Here is a 13,047-nt window from a genome sequence, read left to right on the forward strand (position 1 = left end):
CTGCATGTTCTGCTCCTTGAAGAGGCCATGCAATGCGCTATGAGTGAGACCGTCGGCATGATGCACAACATTTTTCACAAGGTGAAGACCATGCCTACGCTGTGACAAAAGCCTGACTTCCAGTTGACAGTTTGTGGTAGGCAAGCATGCCTAGGCAGGCGTTTTGGCCTCCTATATAAGGCCTTTATTGTTCAAGATTGAGCAACATTATGGTACAGTAAACAATATACAAGAGAGGTTTCTGCAGAGTTTGCACCCTGAGCAATTATTTCAAGGTGCTCTAAAACCTAATGATCATGGAAAAGGAGTCACAGTGAATGAAAGCAATTGCAGAGGGTCATGCAGTGTAGCCCTTCTAGATATCCCTGGTTTTTGGGCCAGTGCACCGCAAAAGCTCCAGACTGACCTGGATGGCCCATACACAATTGATGATGCAAAAGTACTGATCTTTCCAGATTACACTCCCATAGTACAACAACAGAGGAGAGCATATCTGGAAGTTAAGAAACAATGCTCTGACCTACAGCTCTAATACATGCTTTCATTCCAAGCGGACCTGAAAGTCTTGTACAATGGCAAATCTCACATATTCACTGATACGTCAGCAGTATGGAAATGGGCTGAAGTGCTAATAAGCTCTGGGAGCCCTATCTATTGGTCATCCCAGAACAGACAAACAAAGTAGAAAAGCACAAAAGGTTGACAGACCATCCGCTACTCTACACAAGCTGAGAGGGCTGCTGCAGCAGTAGAGGCACTCCATGAATCGTTGGCTTGATTGTCACCAGTGGCTTAGGAGATAGCACATTGTTGGTTAGTGGCAACACAGATGACCCAGAAACATTCCTGAATATGGGACTCGTGGCTGAAGCTCAGTACGTATGCAAAATAATAAAGCACACTGGCTGCTCTTAGTTAACCACGGCTGGAGTATATTGCCTGTTAGCATTCCCCCATGGAAACCTAAGGTGGCAGTGTTGTGAGATGTAGTTTTTTGGGGGGGTTGTGAGGGATACCAATGTGGACTATTGTATGGAAAGTGGAGGTACAGCAGGGAGCATAAGTGTTAAAGCTAACGATTCAGGGAGTGCGCATCAGCATAGTAATTCAGGCTTAAGTGCTGCGACAGAGGTAAGTATGCAAGTGGGAGACTGCCAGGCGTACTCCTCTGAGGGATTTTGGCGTTGACATTAAGAGCAATGATAGATTACTAGCATGTAGCGAAAGGCACAAGGCAGTCAAATATAGATTGAACCAATTTGCTTTCACTGAATTTATAGCCAAAAAACTCTGAGACGGTGATAGATCAGGTAGGTTGTTAGCAAGCTTCCTGATCTCGGTGGTGCTCCAAATTCCAGTGGCGATGCTGTGAGGAGATAACCTGGAGTGTGAACTATGCACAGACCAACATCGATGACCTTTCTGTAATTACTACACATCCTTGGATGCATTACCATGTGAGATATAGGGCACATTTACTGAAGTTCTAAGGACATCTGGCTCTCCCCATTTCAGACTTGCTCTGGAGGCAACACTGGCCCTGGCTGACACTACCCCAGCTATAGAAGTGATAACAAGGGGCCAGAACCCAGGGTTGGATGGCCTGCCAAGCAAACTTTACTCGACGTACAAAAGACTGCTGGCTCCTTAGCTCTTAGATGTCTATAACCAGGCTCAAACTTTACTCAAGCTTCCACAAATGACAGTGATTCTAGTAGTGATTCTGAAATCTGGCTTTGATAGGACTTTGAAGAGACCACTCTCTATGATGAATATACACTATAAAATCCTGGGGAAGGTGCTAGTAAATAGAATGTTGCCCTTGCTCTATGTCTTAGCTTATGATCCAAAGGACTTCATTTTGGGCATGTAAACATCCATGAACTCTAAGAGATTGGTTGACTCAATGACAGACTTTCTAGATGTTGTACACATACCAGCAGTGGCATCATTGCCCTGGTCACATTATTACAATTTAGTTTTCTTCATCAAAACTATCTCACCCCAAGGAAGCTCAGAAAGATATGGAGATTAAAGATTAATCTCCCAGACGTGCGGATCTAAAGACAGATTTGATCATAAGGTGTAGGAGTGCTCAAATCTATTAGACTACTGGAAACATGTGACTAAAACAATAGTAAAAGTAGTGGGGGGAAGAATAAACTGTACTCAGAGGGTGAGCATGATGGTCTTGATGCCCAGAGCCAACAGAAGGAAGATTGAGCAGGAGTGCAGATTTGACAATTGTGATAGTAACATGTTTCATAGCTATGTCGTGAAGAGCAGCAATAGCACTTTACAAAATAAACTGTTTGAGGGAGACAAAGAAGTGGGTGGAGGCAGAATATACAACAGTGAGAAATTTAGTTATACACATACATGGATCAGATAAGGGGAAGCAATGATGTTGGAAACTGAAAGGCTTTCTGATCATAGGCCCCCCTCAATGACAGACCCTCCCAACTGCATAAAACACTATGCTGGAGTGTGGTTAACAACTAAATATAGACTGTAAAAGAGGCAGAAGAGAATCAAGGGATAGACATACACTTCTCACCTGAAGAGCAGACACAACATTGAGTTTAATAGACTCACCACCAGTGTGAGAACCAGTTTACTTAGGTTCCAAATCAGTATTCTATGATAATGCGTAGTTGTGATCACTCACTAAAAACAGGTTAAGGCTGACCCCCAACACAGTTTGTTTGCATCCCCCAACACAGTTTGCTTGCATTGTTTACTGAGGTAGACATCTATTGTGTGCACTTATGAAAGGATAGGCTATGTCACATAAAGAGTACATTTGAAAATAACAATGGATGTGCTTTAAGATGATATTCATATGCATTGTAATAACATGATTGTTTTGAAACTTTATAAAAATGTTTATTAAAATATCAATTATTTGGAACAATGTAGCATTGAAGGTACTGCCCTGTGTGGCTTACCTTTTTTCTATCTGAGAGGCCATAAACAGTCCTCACCCCCCTATTTTAGTCATGTTCAAAACCTTTCAATTGCAGAATTCCCCCAGGCTTTTCTCTGAGCCCTACATTGTTTATCCTTTATATTATTATATAAGTTTTATTTATACAACCATTTGGTTTCTCTGTGATGTCCTATGCAGATGATAACCTAAGGATCATTTTATTCAGTAACAATCTGGGGTCTGGTCAAGAGAAAGTATGATCTTGCTTTCTCGCAGTTGCCTCCTGGATCAAGTCAAACACAGAGGGTCTCATCTTTAGGGAACCTTCACTGAATAGATATGGCCTTCACTTTGATGGTTGTTGTAGGAAGGTGGATATCTGACTATGGTTACCCCCAAATTTTTGCCTAGTGTCTAGCTGGTTTTTCGACTTAGTTGGCCTGAGATCCTGCTATTCAGGATCTCAGCCTGGCTGTTCTCTCTTTAAAATGGACTCCATGTACCTTAGGTACATACCCAATTGGTTGGATCACCCTGTCAGCCCCTGTACCAGTGTACACTAGGTACCCAGGGCATTGGTGTACCCAAGGCCTGCCAAGGGCTGCAGCATGTATTATGCCACCCCAGGCTTGGCCTAACAATTTGACACAACTGGCTGATCACTCAGCTGGGGTAAGTTGGTGTAATCACCTCTTACTTAGGTGTAGTATACCTATACCTAACCTTAAATGGGACACCTGGTAACCTATAAGTCACTCCTATGGCAGGCCTTAACAATCCTGAAGGCAGAGTGCTTGGTTCCATGTGAGATGGTGCTCTGGCATGAGCTGAGCCTGTCTGCAGTGGTCGGAACAACTTCCTTCTACTGTTTCCAGATATCGTCATACCATATACTCTTAAGTGCATTATGAACCTCGCGGTTAAATGCTATCTTTGGTTTGGCTTTATCAAAACATGTCGAGTAAGGTGTCATACGAATTGGAATACTAACCCCTCGCCAATTCTGGCGACGGGGTTAGCATTCCACCCTTCTAGAGGGACACGACATGTACAGTACCTGAAACCCGGGTAAAATCAGACATAGCCTCAGCTCCACAAAATGGATGCTGCCACCACAGACACAAGTCTGCCCTCCTGCTGCTGGGAGTCCTTCCAGCTTGGGAGGTGTGGACAAAGGGTTTCCTGCCAGGGGAGGTGCGTGCACCACCCCAGACAGGATTTTGTGTATTGGTCAGGTAGGGCTTGAAAGAAACCAGACATGCCTGTGGCTCACAAGGAGCCTCGGTGCATATGCCAGTTCAAACCGGTCCTGGGGCACACCAGTCCCGGGCCTGGGGCGAGCTGGACAAAGGATTGGGGGTGTAACCACCCCCCTTCCTGGTCCCACCCATAGGGAGGGACCTAGCAGGTAGTCCGGCCCCTAGAATCCGCTTAAAGGTAGGAGCTGTGTCCTAAGACTTCAGACATCCTGGAATCAACTTGAAACTAAGAAGAAGACGGGAACTTCGACATTCTGCTGCACAGAAGACTGAAGAAAATCTCCCCTGTGGTCAGGGAGTGACCACCTTGCTAACGCAAGCACCATCCAGCGAATCACCGTCTGCTTTGCCGCCGCCTCCCGCCGGAGCCCGAGCCCAGAGACTGACAAGACCTGGACCTCCAGACCTCTCACCGCCCGATCCACAGTCCCTGCAAAGAGGAGACCCGTGGAGGCACCGAGACACGTGGAGCCAGCCATCTTGGAACGACTACGACAAGCTGACAAGTGCAACAACCGAGGCTCCCTCCAAGTTGTGCTTTGGGTCCTGAGAAGCCCAACCCTCGAGCAGCATCTGCACCAAAGGTGAGCCCTCCAGCATCTCCACGATCTGCGTGGGGCCCTTCTGCATTTTGCCACTCGACGCGCCTAACCGGTTGCTGGCCCGCTGGCTAGTGGCCATCTTGGCGACGAAATCTCCGACAAACACCGCTGGTCTGGTTGCTCCAGACTGGCCCTTGCTCCCCTCCAAAGGAGCAGTTCCTCTGACCTTGCTGGTCAGAACCATCAGCTTAAACTCCTTGCCTACAACAATTGCTTTTGCCAAGGCTTGTTTGCTTCGATCAAGTCGCCGACACCGCCGACAGCGAGAGCCTGCGTGGGACAGCTCGTGACTCGACTCCTGGACGTCGTCGACCTTCAGGGACCACGTGGCTGCAGAGTCAAGCTACACCTTCCTTCCTGTTTGCACCCGACATCGCCTGGTACCCACCTGGTGCCACGCTGGTCACTGGCTAGTGACTGTGAACACTGTCCCCTCTGCTTACAGGTCTTCAACATCTCCGATCCACTCTTGGATCCACTGCATCTCTTCCCGACCGACCGCCTGCAGCACTTTTGTCTACAGGCCCCACGGAACAGATAGAAGAAACCCGACGCACTTCGAGGCCTATGCACCCGCTTCCTGTGGGTGAGGTAAAGCTGGTACTCCGGTGCCCATGTGTAGTAATACATCTCTAGTGCCTGTGTTCCAAATCTTAAGTTCCTAGTCAACCCGGAAGATCTCCTTTGCAGTAACTTTGTACTTTTTACGCACCCATTGAAACCTATGGGAGCACGCGTGTGACTATTTGCTCTGCACACGCCACCCGTGGACCTCCTGGTCACTAACTGACGTTAGCTCCTTGTAGGCCCAGCGATTCTAGAGGCCCTAGGCCTTTTCCCTTTTCTGTTCGTGGTACTTATACCACTATTTTAGTATATGGTTTGAGTGGCCACCAGGGCCTATCCATATAACGTGCAACTTCTGTGTATTCTGTGATAATCTTGTTTGACGATTTGTGCTCCTGTGCTCATAAAGAGACTAGGGGTTACTTTGAGAAATAAATACATATATATTTTGAATATATATCTGTGTGGTGTCCTTTCATTGGTATAAAAGGGGGTTGCTATTGGTAAAACAGCTTGCTTAACACGCTTCACGAGTTTAGCCTCAAAGACTGCTTAGCCTACGCTACCACTAGGGCAGCTAGTCCGAAAAGGTTGACTTACAACCACACCATAAGGGTTGCTTGGCATGGTACAAGGTGGTCACTAGAACTAGTGAACAGCATATACCAGGCCAACTTCTCACATTGGTGAGCAGCGGTTGGATTTGAGCTTGCTGTGTTTTACCATTGTAATCTCTTGGTTACCAATTGAAAGATCACATAGTTACCTGTAGGTACATATAAAACAAGATTAGATATACATAAGTTCTACTGAACTTAGTTGTTGTAGAGCAAAGGGAGTAGCACACCCTGACTACAACTACTAGATAGGTTTAGTAGGTAAACACAAGTGTAGGTAGATTGCAACACATCCACCCACACTTAAGAGCAATGGCCGGGGCAGAGGGGTCCACTGTACCCATCTCTGTTGAGAGTGACCCCCAGAGGGCAACATCCAGCTTTGCTACCCTTAACCAGAATGAGCTCAGGCATTTGGCAACTCTTAGAGGCCTTAAACAGCCCAAGAACCCTACCTCTGCTGAGCTCAGAGAACTCTTACAAAATGATGAGAATCAGAGAGAACTCAGGAAAGCTTCCCAGTTAGCCCCCTTAGGGACAGGAACAGGAGGCCCCCCTTCTGAAGATGCCACTGAAGTACCCCTTCCCAATAGTCACCCCTTAGATGGGATGCCTACCACAGAGGAAGAAAGTGATGGGGATACAGATGTGAGTGGGGATGAAGGGAGAACTAGCCCAGTGCCAAGTGTTATACTTGGCCCAGCTAAACTAAGGCTATTGGGGACTGACAGTGGGTTCACCCCATTGGATCTCCCCAGTGGACTTAACACAGGGCTTGGAAGGCAAAGGAATCGCTCAGGTGACTCCAATGCTTCCCATGGCTCTAGAGGCTCTCAAGGTCACTCCAGAAGGAGACTGACCACCCCTCAGAGGAGGGAACATGAGGCCAGAATGCAGGAAGCCCAGCTGAGGATCAGGAAGCAGGAGCTAGAAGTAGCCCTGATGGAAGAAAAACTGAGCAAGGCTAGGCAGCATAGAGAGAGTGGGTCTATACCCACTGGTGGCAGCAATGTCCCTAGGGACAAAGATAGGGTCTTTGACAATAGGAACCTGTCCAAGATTGTGCCCCCCTACAAAAGTGGGGATGACATCCACAAATGGATGACTGCTCTTGAGAGAGCCTGCAAAGTGCAGCAGGTTCCTGAAGACCAGTGGGCAGCAATCTTATGGCTCTCCTTTGAGGGGAGAGGCAGAGATAGACTCCTCACTGTTAGAGAAGAGGATGTCAGAAATTACAGAGTCCTGAAGAGTGTCCTAGTTGATGGGTTAGGCTTAACCACTGAACAGTACAGGTTAATGTTCAGAGACACCCAGAAGACACAGACTCAGGACTGGTCTGAATATGTGGAATGTGCCACTAAGGCTTTGGAGGGTTGGTTGCTGGGAAGTAAGGTGTCTGATTATACAGGATTGTACAATTTGATGATGAGAGAGCAGATTTTAAGTAATTGTCAAAACCAGCTTCTCCATCAACACCTGGTAGACTCAGATTTGACCTCTCCCCAAGAATTGGGAAAGAGGGCAGATAAATGGGTCAGGACCAGGATCAGGCCTAAAAACCAGGGTGGTGACCAAAAGAAAGATACCACCAAGCCTCAAGAGAAGGGTGGGGATAAAGAAAAAGAGAAACCTTCCTCAGGGCCCCAAAACTCCACACAGGGTGGTGGGTCCCAAGCTCCCTCCTCTACCACAGCTAAAAAGCCCTACTGCCATGAGTGTAAAACTCCTGGGCATTGGAAAACTGACAGCGGTTGCCCAAGGGCTAAAAACAAAACTGTTCCTCCAATTACTCCTGTCACACCACCTATTACTGTCAGCAGTAATCCCCCAGGTGGTGGGAGTGCCCCCAGAAATCTGGGTGGGTTTACTTGGGGAACACAGGGGGACCCTGGCTTAGCCAATTCCCCTACAGCAACCACTCTTGTCTGTGATGGTGGCATGGGATTTGCCAACTTCACTGCCTGTCCCAACACTTTGGGTAGGTACAGACAGGAGCCCTACATCAATGGTACAAAAGCTGAGGCCTACAGAGACACTGGGGCTAGCATCACAATGGTGGCCCATTGGCTAGTTCCCTCTGAGCAGCTTTTGCCCGGTTTCTCCTACCAGGTGACTAACATTGATGGCAAACAGAACAGTCATCCCATGGCAGAGGTATGTCTCAGCTGGGGAGGGGTCACTGGCCCTAAAAGGGTAGCAGTGTCCCCAACCTTGCCTGTAGACTGCTTACTGGGGAATGACTTAGAACTCTCAGCTTGGGCTGGAGTTGAACAAGACACCCATTTTAAAATGGTAGGCCTTTCACAAAAGGGTAGGGGGGTTGTGCCATTCACAACCCCTGTCCAAATAGATTTCCTCCCTGAAAAGGTTGGAAGGGCAGTGGTAGCCACAGCCCAGGCACAGACAGACTTCCCTGTAGGGACTGGCAGAGCTGTGACAGTCACAGCTCAAACACAAACTGAGTGCCCCCCTGAAAAGGTTGGCAAGGCTGTAATGGTCTCAGCCTATACTCAGACTGACATAGGTGTAGTGAAGCCTGAAACAATGGATCACTCCACACAAACTGAGAGTAGTGGGGAGGAAGAAAAGTCTCCCTCTCCCCAGACATTAGGAAAAGGTCAGCCTCCTCAGGGATCTGACCTCACCCCTTGTGAAGGAACTGCCCCAGAGGTAGCCAGGCCTGGCCTGGCAGAGCCTCTGATGTCAGTGGCCCCTTCCAAGGTGGGATCCAGTCTGGTGCAGGTAGCCTGCCTCTCTCTACCCTGCCTCAGTCAGCCCAGGGCTGCAGAGGTCAGGGAGGCCAGTGGACCCCCAGAGGGCCCCTGTCCACAAGAACCCCCCCATCAAAAGAATGAGGATTGCCTGGCTAGTAGCCCTAGTCAGGTGATGGGTAAAAACATTCCTGAGGGATCTCCTTTACAGGTAGTTAGGGACCTCCCCCAGGGGGATTCTGTTGGGCACAGGCAAACATGGGACCTTAGGGCCCCAAACCTGACCTGTCCCTCCAGTAAGCCCACAAAAGGGACCCAGCCTCCAGCTTTAGGTAGCCAGAGGCTGACCCTGAGAGCACAGTGCAACTCAGTTAAAGGAAGAAAGGCATCCATGGTGGAGGATGATTGGAGGAAGCTGAGGCCTCACTTTGAGGACACTCACTTCAGTACTCCATCTCAACACCAGCCTTTTACTTTGCCAAGACACACCACAGGTAGAGATTCCCTATGGTGGAGACCCTCTGATACCCTTAGGGTGAGGGATTGCTTAGTGGACCATGAGACAGGGGGTAACCATGCCAGTGCTGGTTCCTCCTTATATGGCCACTTGGGCAATATAGGCTTACCTGGTCAAGGTCAGCCTTATCTCCCTTCGTTTGGGGGGGGGTTGTGTAGGAAGGTGGATATCTGACTATGGTTACCCCCAAATTTTTGCCTAGTGTCTAGCTGGTTTTTCGACTTAGTTGGCCTGAGATCCTGCTATTCAGGATCTCAGCCTGGCTGTTCTCTCTTTAAAATGGACTCCATGTACCTTAGGTACATACCCAATTGGTTGGATCACCCTGTCAGCCCCTGTACCAGTGTACACTAGGTACCCAGGGCATTGGTGTACCCAAGGCCTGCCAAGGGCTGCAGCATGTATTATGCCACCCCAGGCTTGGCCTAACAATTTGACACAACTGGCTGATCACTCAGCTGGGGTAAGTTGGTGTAATCACCTCTTACTTAGGTGTAGTATACCTATACCTAACCTTAAATGGGACACCTGGTAACCTATAAGTCACTCCTATGGCAGGCCTTAACAATCCTGAAGGCAGAGTGCTTGGTTCCATGTGAGATGGTGCTCTGGCATGAGCTGAGCCTGTCTGCAGTGGTCGGAACAACTTCCTTCTACTGTTTCCAGATATCGTCATACCATATACTCTTAAGTGCATTATGAACCTCGCGGTTAAATGCTATCTTTGGTTTGGCTTTATCAAAACATGTCGAGTAAGGTGTCATACGAATTGGAATACTAACCCCTCGCCAATTCTGGCGACGGGGTTAGCATTCCACCCTTCTAGAGGGACACGACATGTACAGTACCTGAAACCCGGGTAAAATCAGACATAGCCTCAGCTCCACAAAATGGATGCTGCCACCACAGACACAAGTCTGCCCTCCTGCTGCTGGGAGTCCTTCCAGCTTGGGAGGTGTGGACAAAGGGTTTCCTGCCAGGGGAGGTGCGTGCACCACCCCAGACAGGATTTTGTGTATTGGTCAGGTAGGGCTTGAAAGAAACCAGACATGCCTGTGGCTCACAAGGAGCCTCGGTGCATATGCCAGTTCAAACCGGTCCTGGGGCACACCAGTCCCGGGCCTGGGGCGAGCTGGACAAAGGATTGGGGGTGTAACCACCCCCCTTCCTGGTCCCACCCATAGGGAGGGACCTAGCAGGTAGTCCGGCCCCTAGAATCCGCTTAAAGGTAGGAGCTGTGTCCTAAGACTTCAGACATCCTGGAATCAACTTGAAACTAAGAAGAAGACGGGAACTTCGACATTCTGCTGCACAGAAGACTGAAGAAAATCTCCCCTGTGGTCAGGGAGTGACCACCTTGCTAACGCAAGCACCATCCAGCGAATCACCGTCTGCTTTGCCGCCGCCTCCCGCCGGAGCCCGAGCCCAGAGACTGACAAGACCTGGACCTCCAGACCTCTCACCGCCCGATCCACAGTCCCTGCAAAGAGGAGACCCGTGGAGGCACCGAGACACGTGGAGCCAGCCATCTTGGAACGACTACGACAAGCTGACAAGTGCAACAACCGAGGCTCCCTCCAAGTTGTGCTTTGGGTCCTGAGAAGCCCAACCCTCGAGCAGCATCTGCACCAAAGGTGAGCCCTCCAGCATCTCCACGATCTGCGTGGGGCCCTTCTGCATTTTGCCACTCGACGCGCCTAACCGGTTGCTGGCCCGCTGGCTAGTGGCCATCTTGGCGACGAAATCTCCGACAAACACCGCTGGTCTGGTTGCTCCAGACTGGCCCTTGCTCCCCTCCAAAGGAGCAGTTCCTCTGACCTTGCTGGTCAGAACCATCAGCTTAAACTCCTTGCCTACAACAATTGCTTTTGCCAAGGCTTGTTTGCTTCGATCAAGTCGCCGACACCGCCGACAGCGAGAGCCTGCGTGGGACAGCTCGTGACTCGACTCCTGGACGTCGTCGACCTTCAGGGACCACGTGGCTGCAGAGTCAAGCTACACCTTCCTTCCTGTTTGCACCCGACATCGCCTGGTACCCACCTGGTGCCACGCTGGTCACTGGCTAGTGACTGTGAACACTGTCCCCTCTGCTTACAGGTCTTCAACATCTCCGATCCACTCTTGGATCCACTGCATCTCTTCCCGACCGACCGCCTGCAGCACTTTTGTCTACAGGCCCCACGGAACAGATAGAAGAAACCCGACGCACTTCGAGGCCTATGCACCCGCTTCCTGTGGGTGAGGTAAAGCTGGTACTCCGGTGCCCATGTGTAGTAATACATCTCTAGTGCCTGTGTTCCAAATCTTAAGTTCCTAGTCAACCCGGAAGATCTCCTTTGCAGTAACTTTGTACTTTTTACGCACCCATTGAAACCTATGGGAGCACGCGTGTGACTATTTGCTCTGCACACGCCACCCGTGGACCTCCTGGTCACTAACTGACGTTAGCTCCTTGTAGGCCCAGCGATTCTAGAGGCCCTAGGCCTTTTCCCTTTTCTGTTCGTGGTACTTATACCACTATTTTAGTATATGGTTTGAGTGGCCACCAGGGCCTATCCATATAACGTGCAACTTCTGTGTATTCTGTGATAATCTTGTTTGACGATTTGTGCTCCTGTGCTCATAAAGAGACTAGGGGTTACTTTGAGAAATAAATACATATATATTTTGAATATATATCTGTGTGGTGTCCTTTCATTGGTATAAAAGGGGGTTGCTATTGGTAAAACAGCTTGCTTAACACGCTTCACGAGTTTAGCCTCAAAGACTGCTTAGCCTACGCTACCACTAGGGCAGCTAGTCCGAAAAGGTTGACTTACAACCACACCATAAGGGTTGCTTGGCATGGTACAAGGTGGTCACTAGAACTAGTGAACAGCATATACCAGGCCAACTTCTCACAGTTGTGGAGGCGGACCCATCGCCAACTCCAGGTTGACTCAGCAAATATCCTCGATTAATTTTCAACTACTTTTTCTCATTCTTTCAAAATACCAGGCACATTTTCTACTTGCATTAACAACATCCTTATGCTATGCAAAATAATCTCTTTTCTCCCTTCTCGCAATTATAGGACTGCCGTAAATTCAATTATCTTCTCAGAACTAGATAATGGAAGTCTATCTTGGGCTTCCTGCCTTCTGTTGCAGCACGGAGAACAAGATTTACATATTCTCCTTATGTCACAAATTCTTATTCACAACTGCTCATTCATACACTCATTCATTGGTGGGGCCCATAACACCAAAACCCTCATCATTCAATCAAACTCACTTGAATCTGTACACCGGAAAAAAGCGCTGGACATGTGGGGTACATTATTACCTATCAGGATTAATTTGCTTTACATTATATACACATTATACATATACATCTTCAGAATCCTGACCTTAACATCAAGGCACTCCACCATTTGGTCGATGGACCAATTAGTTGGACTGGTTGATGGTGAATTAGAACCAGCTAAGACACAATTAAAGTCTAGAAATCATTTAATTTCATCATAAATGTAAAGAATTACAAACTCATTCTTATTATATCAATTGTTGTTTATCTAATTAATAAAATTTCTTACGTTTGCATTTATTAACTACAGCTCATAATCTAAATTTGTAGTTTTATTAAAGAGAAATCAAACATTTAGGAAATAATCATTAATTAGGAAAAATGCAGTTAATCAGTTACCAATTGGCAAACGACGATGGCTTCGGATCAAACAGAAAGTTATCCGCATTCTCAGGTACAACTCCCTGGAAAGGCTGTCTGACCCACAGCGAAGGATCAAACCGTCAGGTAGAAATATAGGATGCACTGCAAAACTCTTCTCCCAAACGCCAAATAAACCC

The sequence above is a fragment of the Triturus cristatus genome, chromosome 1_2 (assembly GCF_964204655.1).
Source record: "Triturus cristatus chromosome 1_2, aTriCri1.1, whole genome shotgun sequence".
In the NCBI taxonomy this organism is placed as follows: domain Eukaryota; kingdom Metazoa; phylum Chordata; class Amphibia; order Caudata; family Salamandridae; genus Triturus; species Triturus cristatus.